The following is a 14,196-nucleotide window of genomic DNA, read 5'->3' on the forward strand; positions in this document are numbered from 1 at the left end:
TGACACAGAGATCATACCACAACAAGGGTCAAGCTATCATTTTTATTGGTGGAAGTGAAGCTAGCAGACAGCTGTCTGTTACAGCAGTTTGCATCCTCAACCACCTGTTAGTCAAAGTAGCCACGCCCCTAACGTTAACGCTGTAAGTTGTATAATTTACTGGCAGGTGCATAACCTCAGTGAGTTACTATAAAATATAATTTATTACTATAAACAGTGTTTACAGTAACTTTTATTTCATTTTATTTTGCAAGAATAGAAATCTTGATGTAACTTTATTCAAGGTAAAGTTACTGTAGGTGAAATTACAGTAAGATTAATGTTACTGTAAATGAAACTGCAACTTTTTTTACTATAATTACTGTAAAGTTACAGTAACTTATAGGCATCCATTACTGGCTAATTACTGTATTTTCATTTATGTTGTTATAGTTTTATAATAGATTTTTTGTAGTTAGCAATAGAAGTGTTTCTTTTTTATGTGCATCTCCACCTGTAGGAAAAGACGCTGAAGTTAAGCACTATAAGCCAGCGGTCCCCAACCTTTTTTGCGCTACGGGTCCGTGAGTGGTTTGGTATTGGCCCACGAGAGTTGAGGCTCGGGTGTGAAATTTATGGTTTTTATCATTATTTTTTTTTATCGTTTTTATCATTAACTTGGTTTCCCTAGGTGTTTTCCCGTGTGTTATGAATAAATCTTTTTTTTTTGGTACCGGTACTGGTTTTATTTTGTTGTATTTATCCACGACACCATAAAGGCCGGTCCGTGAAAATATTGTCGGACATAAACCGGTCCGTGGTGCAAAAAAGGTTAGGGAACGCTGCTATAAGCCATATTTCAAATGAAATAAATGAATAAAAACAGTTGTTGAACATTTGAATGCAAGGGCCTACAGAGATTAACCTGCTATTTTGAGCCTTCAGGGACATTCAAAGTTTTTGACCTTTCTGGGAACACATCAGGTGATTTAGTCAAATGTAGTCAAACTTAAGATATTCATTATATATATGTATATATATTCTTTCTTTTGCTTGCCATATGAACTGTTTCCTTCCATGCAAGCAAAGCCTGTAAATGTAATTGGTCAACAAAGCCCAGACTACAGCCAGGCTGCTAACAGAAACCAGAAATCTTGCAGAATCAAAAATCCCGCCCCTTCCCCTGAATTCTGTCTCTCCTTTCATAGGTATCTATTTATAGAGATTCATAGCCTTATTATCAGATATTCTTTATGTTTGGTGCTAATGAGTGAAATTCATTAATTAACACGAATAGGAATCCAAGATGTTGAACACGTCTGCTAAAATTAAAAATATTACCATTGTTCCTGGGATTAAATATAGTTTCACAGATCCAGCTGCTCGGCTGTAGATCCTTCAGTGTTGTTTTAGTTTCATTTCATTGGAAATAACTCTAATAGTGAGGACAAAGTGAATATACAAAAGAGGAAAGGAAAAGAAATCCTCCACTGTTGTGTAGATAAAAACTCCTTTGTCCAAGCTCCACCGCTACGGGGGCACTGTATACTTAGATCCTCCCTCCCCTCTTATCTGCTCTACCTGCATGTGGAATAAGCAGAGCACCTCATCTCTGTTTTTCTCCCAGTGTCAGAACTACACTTAAGTGCTGTTTCCGATACCCATGAGTAAGCCCCATAAAAGCTGCCCCATCGCCACAGCGTTATTGTTTCTTGCGGATGATTGATTGATGGATGAGGGCTGACACTTCAATGAAGCCATTTCCACTGGCATCTCTATCCGATGATGTGCAGCGTATATTTTCCATCCACGCCTCATTGCTCGCCTGTGTCATTCCTGGAACTTCATTTACACCATGTTCCCTGAAGGACCTTTTTTAGCCCCATCTCCCTTTTTCTCTCTCTGGCTCCTCTTTTTATCTCTTTCTTTTTCTATGCCATAAAATAATGCTATTTCTTGTACACTCTGGAGGGGCTTGGAATCATTTGCGGGGAATGATAAAACCAAAGGCATGAAGGGGTTATTTACAGGAAGTGTAACACTGACAGGGTCCCACTGTTCTGCTTTTTTCACTGTCAGATGCCAAGTCCATGCTGAGGCAGGGCAGGGATATGATATACATTTCAGGCACACTCGACCTACACTGTCTGCACACACGATCATTTACTGTTATCTCCACAAGCAAAATAGGCACTTCCAGCTTTGCACATTGTAACAGGATGATGTCCAAAGCTACCCAAAATACATGTTAAAGTATAGTTTGATGGCAACGTGATTGAGGTGCCTTCTCTGAGACAATTGCCTGTTTTTGCTCATATGGGGAGCAGATGGTAAGCAGGCATCAGAGCGGCAGGCTTTCTGGGATGACAGCCATGAGATTCCCCCTCAGGTGCCATTGGAGCCCCTTTAGAAGGGGAGAGTGATTGGTAGGACATGGCACCCCTAAGCAAGTGTTTTTTTTCTTTCCTCCCTCGAGTTTCCTGATTTTACAGTTCTCATCAACAAGCCACAGTGCCGGAAATAGATGTACAATGTCACCTATGACATTGTCTAATTTAGGAGCCTACATCACATATGGAGAACTTTATATTTAGCACCAACAACAATGTGTTTCCAAGACTTCACCATTATTTCTTAGATGCAAAATGCCAGTTTTAATTCTGGATTTCTGTCTGCCCATGTTGTACAATATGTAGTGGGGCTCTATTTAACACCTCTTACCATTTTCACATTAAAGATATGGTCCCTGTGTGGGGTTTAGTTGTGAGAAAATAGGAGATTTTTGTTTATTAAATTTTGACAACACAGTAGCCTTAACCAGGTGACAATAATACAAACAAAAACCTTAATCGCTGACCCCTAACTCTCATGGCTCTGTTATGCTGTGAGGTGCATGGTTTTGTATCACCGCCAATCGATACAAAGTTGCTCCCACCAATCGCTTTCATACTGTGACGAAACATTTCTGATGGGAGCAGTCTCTTCATAGTGTACGAGGTGACGCTAAGCAGCTTAATGTCAACAGATCTCACTCTAATTGAAGACCTATGTGAAATTTATACAGACATCTTCACCACCATCCCTGAAAACAGCAGATGAGGAAATCTCATTTGGAAAAAAAAATAGTATCCCATCTCTATAGATGAGTTGTAAGAGACTTGTGGAATCTTTGGCAAGATGAATTCAAGCTGTTCTGGCGGCACGTCACCAGCACACAGCTTTCCAGTTTTTTCCTTTAATTTGTCACTCAGCACTATAATGTTCAGCAAAATTCTGGGTTATAATTCAAACTTATTTCAAAATATTCTAACCAGATCTTTGAACATCTATATATGAATGACACACCTTCATGTAACTAAAAGATAATTGGATACAACGTATAAAATTGTATGACTTCAGTTGCATATAGGCAAAACTGCTATATGATAGGATCACACAAAGCTGTGCTGTTTGAGATCATATGGCTGTTAGCCATGCATGTTAGATTAATGGGTAATTCTAAATAGGCCATGCATGTGAGGTAGATAAAATGCTTGAAGTGTATAGAATAAAGTGCTATGTGGTTAAAATGTGACTTTTAGTTTCAAGTGAGCGGCCTGTACGACTACAAAGGCGCTGTATAAATGCGAGTCTAGAACACAGATAACCATATTAAGCTTCATAAACTTAGCATTGTTATCTGTGCAGGATTTTTTTCCCACAAATGCTGAAATGATCCTTATTTCAGCTTCACCGTGGATATATGTGCCCCAAAAGTACACAAAGCTTCATGTTCCCCGTGATAGTTTTTCTAGCTATCCCGTTAGTACAAATACTAACGTATAAAAATCTGATGAAAAACATAATAATGAATGCCTCATAAGATGAGTTGCTGTTATAGTGATAAATACTCCATACTACAGAACAGCATGTTGTGATACATAATATGAATTGGTTACATACTGCGTGATATTAGATGCTATTATGTGACAAACAGTTTAGAACTGCCTGTAGGCTATATTAAGATGTTAATGTGTTATTTCTTGTCACCGTTTTGTTCAAAAAACATCTTTTGAAGTGTCTTCCTTTCAGCACCTTGAGATCAAAACCTTCCCTGTTGTAGACTACGGGGGGGGGACAATAACGGACACAATGCACAGTTGAACATATGATGCATTCACTGTAGCTGTTTCTGTCTGTGTGCGTCTGTGTGTGTACTTGACCTTGGCGGCTACAGGACATTTTGGTTCATCAGGAAAGATGATTGTTTCCTTTAAAAGATATTAGGAGGACTGTGTCTAAAGGAAACTGACATGCCTCCCTGCATCCCTGATGGTTTCCACTTCGTTTCTTTTATAGTCACTCAGTAGGTAAGGGAATAGTGTCCCACCTCAGTATTTATACATTAAGCAAGGTCTCCTTGTCCAGAAACAAGAGATGAGCAGTGATTGGGCCCAGAGAATAATTTCTTCTGTGTCTACACTGGGGATCAACCTTAATCAATAATCACCTTGGAGGGAAGTGATGCTCTAGTTTAAGGTGAATTGACCTCAGTGGTGATGAGTCTGTAGACAGTGGTCATCCGTTACCACAATACTGGACCCTAATATCTGCAAATGGGGAGGGTGGGAGTCCTGGAGCAGGGCAGATCTTTATTGTCTGTGCAGGAATTAGTGTGGGATCACGAACATTTGGTGTCCCACCCATCCAGAACTGTCACCACTCCGGTAAACCCATCTCAGAGTTGTCGCTTTCACCACATGTCATGGTAAGAAAGAAGAGGGCAAATGGTTTTGCTTTCAAAAAGATAAAAGGAGAATGAGTCTGGACAATGTGGCCTTTATTTAAATCCTTTTAAGACATTATATGTTTGAGGTACATGTACTTAAAAAAAAAGAAAAACATGTAAACTAATGAACATCTCCGTGTGGGAAAGGAAGAGCGAGGAAGTTACGTATCCATTCCAAAAAGCAATAGCCCTCATCCTCTAATGCAATGTGACATTGAATACTACACACAGAGAAACAAGTAACCCCAAATTGGGTTATTCCTCCTACCTGCCAGTAATCCAGTTGATAAGCACTATACATGTAGATTTCTGGGGAGCAGAGAAATCAGATTACCCTGAGCTGAACTGGGATTTTCAGTCTAAATTGGCTGTTCTTCCTCGGGTCTCTCATTCTAACAGGATGAATGAGGGGAAATAAATGATTTGACTTTGCACCAGATAAATTATCTGTGCAGGAGCACACAGCAAAGTAAAGAAAAGGATGCTCGGGTTATTGAGCTTACAAAAATGAACCATGTTCATACATTTAAAACAATAACACAAGTTTAAAAATACAAAATAGTTGCATGACTTCTTGATATTTAGGGATGTAAAGTTATAAAGAAACGACAATTTTGCAAAACAAACGCAGGCAAAGCATCTCAACTTGTAACTGCTTAGTTTTCCATAGGGCACCAGTTGTACATCAACTGAAATTAACTTTTACCTGGGCCTTTATTGGACATGGAAGACTTATTGGTGTCATGGATGACCAGAGGGGTGTTTCTGTGTTTCATAAAGGTGTCTCAGGAAAGCAGGGGGTTATTGTGCAAAATCCCATCTTGAACAGATATAAGGAACCAAAACTAATAAAGACAAATCCTGATAACGTGACAGATAATATGAATTAGCCGCAGCTTACATAGACTGTATGTAAAAGATGGCCACTATGACTTTTTTTTTTTTGTGAAGTCTCATTTTGAAGTGATTTTAGCCTCTTTATGACCACTTCTGTATTTTTGAGTAACTATAATGTGATAATAGGATGGCTGGCTGTGCTATTGCTAAACTAGCTTGCTAAACTAGCTAAACAAACTTGGTAAGCTAGCTGAAGCCTAACTGACACTAGAATTTCACTCTCCAAAACTCAAACCTCAAAAATTCTTGGATGGTTTCTTTCTACATTTAATGCCACAGCATACTATACTATCTGTTATAACTGTATAAGCATGTACCAAAATGCAGCAACACCACAAGCACACCTGAGAGGTCTAGTTCAGTGACGTGCACACCATGCATCGAGCTAGCTACCACGCCCTGTACAGTTGGTATGTAGAAAGGTAGTTATAGAGACCTTTATTTGTTGTTGTTTCTTTGGTACTCATTCATTGGACAAGTAAAGTCTTTGGGCACTCACTCACTGGCTTTTGGAGCCACCCTTGAGGAACAGCAACTCTTGCATGTTGCTATTTGAATTGTACTAGCAGTCTTCGAAGAAGTCTGTGACCCAGTTTTTTTGGTGAGAATTTTTTTTATTGCTACAAATAGTTACCAGGTGTCGGCGCCTGTGGATTTACCTTCACCTTATCTTAGCATCCCAGGTTTAATCCAAATCTAGTCACCGCTAGCTCCAAAACAAATCCCAAAAACAAGACAGCAATATAGAAAACTCAAGGTTGCAAGACGATAGCCCTCAAAAATCACAGTGGCTTTGTTCATCTTTGATTTAAAGTCAGTACAGACCTATTTGAACCTTCATAGCACTGATTGAAAATGAATTCTCCCATGAAAAGAGGATGCATTTTTCCTTTAGCACTTATTTCTTGCTTTTGGTTACGGTGCAGTTAATATTCCGAAAGCACAGTTTAAGCAAGAACATTAGAATTCAAGCATTTATGTGGCCCTTGCATCCGTGCATGTGTGACTTGCATGCAACGCCTCGGCATGATTTATGTCCCGAGCAGCTTTTTCTTGCATTGCAAATAGGTAGAGGCTCAGCGTCTCTTCTGCTGTTTTTGTATTTTCTAACATGACACATGAATCCCCGGTGGCCCTGAGAATCAGACAACCCAGGTGCAACACTAATATCCTCCCAGTATCCAAACATTTCCTTTAAAAGTAACTGGCACATTGGGGCCCATAAATTAGAAGTGAATGCTGCTCAAGATGTCTGGCTTCCAATAAGACCGTACCCAGAGCAATAAACTTTGACATTGCTGCTTGAAAAATGCCTGCCCTTTTTCATTGTCAAGTGTTACAAATTGATGAAATGAGTTCATCGATGTTCCCTGGTCATTATCTCTCCAGTGGCACTTTGTTTTACAGACAGTGGGAAAAGGGACAGTGCAGATTAGAGGCCCAGGCACAGTTTATCAAACAAAATCTAATATCATCCATAAGAGAGGAATCTGGAAATCAATACTTCATTACTAAATTGTTAGTGGGGATGAAGAGTAATTGTGTGAGTTCAGAGATGTGTCTCGGCGGCCGGGGCATAGGAAGTTCAATGTCACCCGGGAAGTGATAAGTAAAGGCACTGATGGGAAGAAACATTTCTGTAATGGGGGGTGCTGTAGGAGGGCAGTGGCCTGAGCACAGAACAGACAATAGACACTGGTTTGCCATTGATTGGCTCAGCTATAAAGATGGAATAGTTTAAAGAGCTGTAGAGAGATAGAGGGGGGAGACAGTGTGAGACAGGAAAAAAGAGTTAAATTGAGCACCACCTCCTGAATTTACCCTTGTCTTGTCACCAGTTTTTGTGCATTGCGTAAAGTCTTCGGCTGTGGTCACTCCGATCAATCGTCCGGTACATTTGCATCCTGACAGAGATAAGTGCAATGATAAAACAGTTCCTCTGCAAAAATGGAAGACCGCTTGATGACACGGCCATTACTGCTGGCTGAAGGTTCGGCGCTGAAATGGCTTTGTGTTAATGAACGCTAATAAATATCTTTGATGAATAATCAAAGCCGTCGCAGTGGATTCTGTAATGTTTACAGTATTGTACATTCATCTGTTAGGTGTGATCTTAGCAGGGCCCTGTAGCTCCTCTTTTGTTCGCCATGTGTAAGGTCACATCAGTGGAATGAGCACATCACCTCTGTGCAGCCTGGCATGGCCTCATCCCTCTAAAAGCTTGTGTCTGGAGTCCCTCTGACCTGTTCCCCTGCCTCACCATGCTCAGCCATGCAAATCGGAGTGCCTTCAATTTCAACATTCATAAGCCAAAACCTGCAGCTTGCGTTTGAAGCCAGAGGGAGCTTAGAGGAAGCACAGCGCTTCCTGACATACAATAGGGGACTTTTATGTTTTGGCAAAAGGACAAAAAGCAAGGCAATGGTAGAGAAAGTCTTTGTTCTGTGCTAAACCAAACTGTTTACCTGTGTGTGTTTACTTCATTTAGAGACACTTGGGGGTAATCTGAAAATGTCACTCAGTCTGTTCACCACTTTGTTCAGACATGGTCCTGAGAGGATGATTTTTGTCCAGCACCACAATGAGGTTGACATTTTTGTTTTGAGTGAAATATCTTGACATCTATTGGATACACTGACATTAAATTTGCTCCATATATTTCAGTTCTATCCATCCATTTTCTTCCATCTATAAAATTCAGGGTTGCAGGAAGGGGTTGGAGCCTATCCCAGTCGTCATAGGACCAGAGGCAGGATACACAACGACAGGTTGCCAGTCTGTCGCACATTGAGACAGACAAGCATTCACGCTCATACCTAAAGTCAATTTAAATATCACCAAATAATCCAAGGTGGGTTCTTTAAAATAGGTGGGTTCCCTATCAGAGAATCTGCAAAGAACCATGCACACTCCACACAGAAAGGCCCCAGGCTAGATCAGTACAGTGTTGCCAACTCCTCAGTAAGGAAAATCACTATTGGTTGTCCTAAAAGTCGCTAAATGACATCATCGTCTAATTTCCATAATTCGTCATGCTAATGTAATTGTAACCTACCTTGTTGGAGAGAGAAATAACATCGTGGAAGAGCCATAAATTGAGTAAAAAATGTCCTAAATGCATTTAGAGTTTATTTAGAACTACAAATTAAATTTCTTTTAGCAATTATTGTTTTTTTTTTAATGTCACAATTCCAACCCTGCTCCTTTACCCGGGCTTGGACCGGCAAAAGTGACCCAAAATAGGCACTCTGGTGGAGTTACTTTGTGTGTGTGTGTGTTTATAAGTAGTTTTAAACCTTGTGATCCACAAAACAGCATAAGAGTAAAAGAAGAACTGACTGCGTTACAGTCAGTGCGGGAGCAGCGGCTTCACTCATGCGCGATTCATTTGCAGTTTGGATGCTTAAACATCTTCTGCCCTGATAGCAGCTGGGGGAGGACTATCCTCCGCCCGTGAGCGCTTTGGAACGGGCGAGGTGCCCACAGCAGCACCCGCTGTTTGTTGAGAGTAAAAGCGATACGCGCTTTCACGTCAAAAAGCCGTCATAAATAAGTCTCCAATAACACCAGAAAAAGTCGCCAGATTTGTCGCTAGTGGCTTTTTAGAAAAAAAAGTCGCTAAGGGGGTCTGAAAACTCGCTAAATATAGTGACAAAGTCGCTAAGTTGGCAACACTGGATCAGTAGCTGGGTGCTAACAGCATACCATTGTGTTACCCCAAATATCTGGTACCAAGTATATTTATTCTAGTTACCCCAATTATTGGCTGAAATATTGGCTAGCATATTTGATGAGTCAAACTTGTCCACTTCTTTGTTTCCTGGCAAAAATCTCAGCAAAAATAATGACATTCTCTAATAAGCTAATGCTAATATGCTAATAGGGTTAGCTTACACTATTAGCTATCTTGCACATTGTCACCTTGTATGCTTCCTATTTTAGAAGCCCCAGGGAGCTCTCGGCATAGCTTTAAGAGAGTTTAGTGTTTATCAAAAATGTGGACCAGGAAACCAAAATAATGACCTCAGAGACATCTTTATAACACAAAGGAGAGCGCTTCAGAATCAGGTGACAGTTCTCACGTTTGTCACAACTTCTTCAAAAGATATTTAAAAAATCTGATCGATTATTGATGAGGAGACACTCATTATAGCAGCTTTAGGTCTACAGACTCCTAAAACCTTTATTAAAAATGTAAATAATTATAATAAAGATAGGCTAATAACAATTAATATTGGAACAAAAAGTTTATTGTTACGCGTCTCATGTGGCGTAGATATCTACCACTGCAGATTCTACAGATGGAGTAGCTTTTCTAATTAACAAAAAACACCGCCTCGCTTACACATCAAAAACTAGTGGTGGGAGTGATATAACAAGCTGTTAGAATCCAGATACTCTCATTTCGTGAGCACATGTTTGACTGTTCAGCAAGTATACTGTTCCATTTTAAAAAAGAGGCTTCCCCCGTTGTTGACAGAGATAATCATTTTTTTATCGTGGTGCTTTGACGTCGGTGAAGTGAGGCTGACAGTCCAGTAACAGGGGCCGTTTGCTAATGATTTTTGAGCAGCCCCCAACTGAGTCCTAAATGTCTGCAATATCCATAAACAACTCTATACTGTCCAATTAGGCAGACAGAGATGTACTGGGCTGTCAGACAGATTTGCATGGCTAAGCACCTGAGATCCAGAGGATGATGAGGGGGATGGTTCACCGGCCAGGGAAAGAATGTGCACAATGGATGACTTTCATTACAGCATTACCGCTTTACATACACACTCATCCAATTACTGCTTGGATTAATTGATCATCGTACTTTTCTTTCCCCAGCACCCTAGTCGGAGCTGGTGTGTTTTTCTCCCTTCTGTACCGACTACACAACCTGCTGCTTTTCTTCCTTTTGCTCTATAGCCCCTGTCCCAGGTTTATAGCCAGGGCTCTTCATAAAAAGTCTGAGGGGACATTTTGAGCAGGGTGGGAGGGTTGAGAGGGGGGGATTGTTAGAGGAAACCGTCACTGGCCACCACTGTGAGGATGGCCATTTGCAGGATCGCATACATTGGGAATAATTAGAATTTATGTGTGCTCGTCAATCCCGCCTCATCCTCTTCCCTGCTGTAGACCCATCAGTGGTCAGAAGGGTTCACCGGAGCATGACTCATCCCTGAGTGCGTTTGATCAGAATGAATTATGCCTTTTAGATTCATTATGGCACTTTATTTCTCCTCTCTGTCCTCCTCCCTTGTCCGTTCAGCACAGGGAATGAAATGTACAAGACAGGGTACATATTTTATTGTATGCATGCTGTCATGCACGCACGGTTAAGGATAAGAAGTAGACAGTGGTGGTTTAAGCTAGCTACCCAGTGCTGCACATTTTACAGAACACTTTTTCCAAAGAGGCAGTGCAGAAAAAGAAAAGCACCAGTATGGACATACTGGAATGTTTATAATATCAGCTCCCAAGCTTGGAACCTTAATGCATGAGAAACATTTGTCAGAGCAAAAAGATTTTCAAAGTGGCATCGCAAAACCACTTTAATATGACAAAAAATCTAATTGAACTCACGCTGTTTAGTGTACAGGACTATGACAAGTGCTAATGGGATCATTTAAGATCATTTAAAATACAAACGAGTCTTTTCTTTCTCTTCATTAATTACTGCTAATTATACGAACAGCTAGCCTTGTCGGGGCAGTGCATTTGGCTGTCTCCGAGTTGTGAACATCAGGTCTGAACAAGAGGATGTCCCATTTCCCTCCTGGATGGCTGGCTGATAATGTGTGGTGATAGTAAGATGAATAAACAACAGCGTGCTAGGATCAGGCTGCATTCATAAGCGAGTCTCGTGTTGTTTTACTGGCCTAACTGTGTTTATCTGAATGATGTTTTTGCTCTTCTTTTGCCTTTTTCTTTTCTTTTTTGTAAAGAATTGTCTAACCTTATTTATCAAAATATGGAGCATGAAGTGCTCCCTTTTTCTTGACTGTGTTCTAGGGAATATTGATAGCACTAAGGGAGAGCACCTGGCTGGTATTCAGTGCAGGAGAAAAGCACTTGTTTCCTAATATGAACATTTTTAGTCCTTGTTTTGAAATGCGCTGCGTGAGATAAGGGTTTGTTTTTAAACACACGTTCTGTGAATTACAGCAAAGAAGTGAGAATTATTGGAGATATTTGAGTGAACTAAATATTTTAAGCTGCTTACGGTAATTTATTTTGAAAATCCTTTCTTTCAGTTATGTGCAAATCACAACTGTCCGTTCTCTGAATACGGTTGATGCAGCGATGCGTTGGAGATTTCAGCAGAATAAGTCTGCAATGTCGTTTAGAGTGAGCAGATTGCATCAACTCATTTTTGCATTTTTAATTGTTTTTTTTCTTCTTTTTTCCCCTGCCATGATCCCATTCCCCTGCAGGGAAAGAGTCCTGTCGAACAGAAAGGTTAGTAATCTTTGTTGCAAGCAAGCTGCTGGATTTCAGATCTGTTAGTGGGTTTTGTTTTGTTTTTATCCCTGTTAATAATGTAGTTTTCTATCCTAATTTATGTATGCACATAAGCTTTACATAACCAGATGTTGTTGTTGTTTTTTTTTTTAAATTGAAACAGTGATATCTGAAATAATTATTGCTACTGAGTGGTCAATCTTTTTTAAATGTTGTTTTCAGCCTCTGTTCAGAGCTTCATCAGTAATCAAGGGTTAATTTCACACCTCAGTGGATTGCCTGCCTTAATCTCTATTCAGTGTAATTAAATCTGTCCAATAAAGTGAGCTCTTTTCCTCTTTGTTCTCTCACATCTCCCCTCTCTTTTTTTTTTTATTGTTTTACACCCATCACATCTCATCATCTGAACTACAGGCCATCCAGCCTCGCTTGACAGGCAGAATCTATCCCTAAAATTAAAACATTCCTGACCGAGATTGTAAGGGGGAAAGCGAGGGAGGCAGGAAAAATGAGCGAAAGGGAGGGAGAGAACAGGGGAGTTTGCTGAGCTTGGGAGAGGAAAAGAAAAGGAAGGGAAAGGGAAGGGAAGCTGACACATCCAGTGTCTATTTTACTTTCTTTTTTCTCATTTCAGCAGAATGGAATGTGAAGATTTGACCCTGTCAATCAGGCCTCTTGACAAGTTTAATCACGATGTGCCCTCTGCAAAATCACGGCTAAATAGGAATGCAAATAATAGAGCGCTGGGGCCTCTTATAAATGGTAATCAAGAGGACTAATCAACTGACAGGTCCACAGATCTGGCTTGCTCAAAGAGTCACTCAGATTTCTTTTCCTTTTTTTCAATTTTAAGTGCTTGCACACTTTTAAACGACATTAATAAAGGGAGGAGGGAAAGGGAGAATTAACACCTCCATCTGTCCTATTCTTGTTTTCTTTGTACGCGTATGTACGTAACACCTTATTTATGATTGCTTTATATGCCGCCAACTACTTTTTTTCGTTCAAACTTTTTCCCCCGGTGGAGTAAAAGACAAAAGGTTACATTTAAGCCATGTAAAGGGTATATTTCTTTTCAAGACAGACCAGCCACACATTTCTGAACAATGTAAATGAGCCTTGCCAATCCACTCCTCTGTGATCTGCCACAAAAGTCAAGGGCTCCATGAAGACTTTGAAATGTTGATTCAGTTGAGTATGGTGACTTCCCTTAGCACCTTTAAAAATACAACTGATCTAAGTTTTATGTGCGCTTGAAAGTTGTGAAGGTTGACTCTCTCTCCCCAATTGTCAAAGATGTCAAAGCTAAATATGAAATTCCGTCTTGCCCTGACTGCATCAAAAGTCAGGACTTTTTCTTTTTTTTAAGTCCATATATATGAAAGAGATGGTACAAATCTCACTGCTTTGCTATTTCTACTGGACAAAATAGATCACATGTGAAATCCTCCAAACAAATCACTTATACTGTAGTCTCTTATTTGCATGGCACACGTTAAGATAAAATCCAGTGATATTGTATGTGAAATCCTGCAGATTCTTTATGTTTCTGTATCTGTAAATCATTTATTTAGAGGGAAAAAAACATTCCAAAGGGGGTAAATTGGATTTGCAGCAGCGTAATTATACATGATTTTAGATGGTTTGGTTTGTCACTGGGATTAAAAAGGGTTATATGGCACGTCAGCTGGATCTAACATTTTAAAGACTTACACTCCTCTACTCGCTAATGATGGTTTACAGGCCAATTCTCTGGGGGCAGTCTGAGTGCTTCCAAGATATCACATCTTCACAGGCAATCCACATAACTTAGTCTGGCAATGCCAAAGGGAGGTTTAAAGACGAGCCAAAAGAATGAGTAAGAGACATGTCAGAAAACAACATCATGTATAAATCTCTGAAAACAAAACATTACAATATTAAATCCTCTTTTACCTTCCTTCTCTTCCACTGGCTCATTTCTCTAAATTATGAAATTTAAGCATTAATGAGAATTTTTCAGGCTGTAAATCCCATGTGTTTGATTTCCCATGTTGCATTCATCCACCGAGGCGCGGCCATATGTGCACCAGAAAGTCGTTTAACAGAGATATCTTGTTTTT

This window comes from Maylandia zebra, linkage group LG20 (assembly GCF_041146795.1).
Source record: "Maylandia zebra isolate NMK-2024a linkage group LG20, Mzebra_GT3a, whole genome shotgun sequence".
Classification (NCBI taxonomy): Eukaryota; Metazoa; Chordata; class Actinopteri; order Cichliformes; family Cichlidae; genus Maylandia; species Maylandia zebra.